This window comes from Morone saxatilis, unplaced genomic scaffold (assembly GCF_004916995.1).
Source record: "Morone saxatilis isolate NCDOM2014 unplaced genomic scaffold, NCSU_SB_2.0 Contig11, whole genome shotgun sequence".
In the NCBI taxonomy this organism is placed as follows: Eukaryota; Metazoa; Chordata; class Actinopteri; family Moronidae; genus Morone; species Morone saxatilis.
Genome location: NW_023339663.1, coordinates 28,773,192 through 28,774,447, shown reverse-complemented (window position 1 = coordinate 28,774,447; position 1,256 = coordinate 28,773,192). Strand labels below are relative to the sequence as shown.

General features: G+C 44.6%; 1 protein-coding gene across 1 annotated transcript in view; it reads left to right on the top strand.

Moving 5' to 3' along the window:
- Positions 1–1,256, top strand: part of LOC118343417 (mucin-5B-like) — a 23,155-nt gene that overhangs the window by 385 nt on the left and 21,514 nt on the right. The gene's annotated exons all lie outside the window — the stretch shown is intronic.

The following is a 1,256-nucleotide window of genomic DNA, read 5'->3' as shown; positions in this document are numbered from 1 at the left end:
AAACACCTGCAGTCTGTGTGATATTGGCACTGCGACATTTTTCAAAGTAAAGTTAACTTACAAGAGATCCGAGGGCTAGCCACTGTTAGCATAGCTTGCCAACATGGCTCCTGGAGGAGGGAAGGGAAGGGAAGGAGAGCGAAACTCAGTTAACCTCCAAACACTGGCACTTAGAACAGATGAAAAATGGAGTACATACAAAGAGAACAGGAGAGACTGGTGCTTATTGTTTGAGGCGTCGTGTATAGACATCGGAAACACCTGGGGCTCACTGTTCTCAACTATCGCGAGACAAGACGGATAGAAAAACTGAGTCTGCGACACACTGAAAAGAAAGCTGAATGCATTTATATTAGCTTTGGTGGTTACTCTTGTTATTTTGGGGCGATGCTGACAACTTGGAAAACATCCAGTAATGATTACAATTTTATTTATATTATTTGATATAAGTTAAATGCAAATGCCTACTGATAATGGCTAGCCTAATGCCTTCATTCTAAAATAAGACGTGTTTAAATGTAATCAGAAACAACCAACCTATAAATGCCTGTATTAAGATATTGTTTATTACAAATTACAAAGACTTCATTCAAACACCAGAACAATATTCTTAAGTGTTTGTTTCTGTATCTGCAATTAACACACTGGCTTCTTGCTCATCCGGTGTCCCTGTCCTCTCAAACTGAGAGTATATTGGGCCGGCTGTGTAGCTGTGTTTGTCGGAGCGGTATTCCCGGTGAGATCTGGGTCTTTACCCTGAGGACAGCAGCACACTCCTCGTCTCAGGGGATAAGGGGCTGGTGTGACTGACTGGAGATGCCTGATGGGGACCGTCTCGAGCATGTAAGTCAGGTTGTCACTTGGGTGACTTAAATACGCTTACGCCGTCAAATTTAAAAAACGAAATCACTTGTCAGGTTACCTAAACAAGCAAGCCATATGTCACTATCTCTCTCGCGGTGGTTTCGTGCCGCCTCCGTTGTTATTGGGATTTTTTTGTGGTTTTGCGCGTTGGCGGTGAAAGGGCGGACGATTCAAAACGACCCAGTTTAAAGCTACCACATCCCTTTTGTGGTGGTGGTCATGTAAGAAAATGTCACTGAAACTGGAGTCTGTTTTGCAGGAAGTAGGGCCGTTGGTTATAATTACTGGGGGCAAATTTTCCTCCTGCTGGCCATCTTTGCTGACACGGTATTCTCATCAGCAAGAGCCACCCGGTCGGCTGGGGCCTGCAGGGCCTTACGAACCCAAGGGAT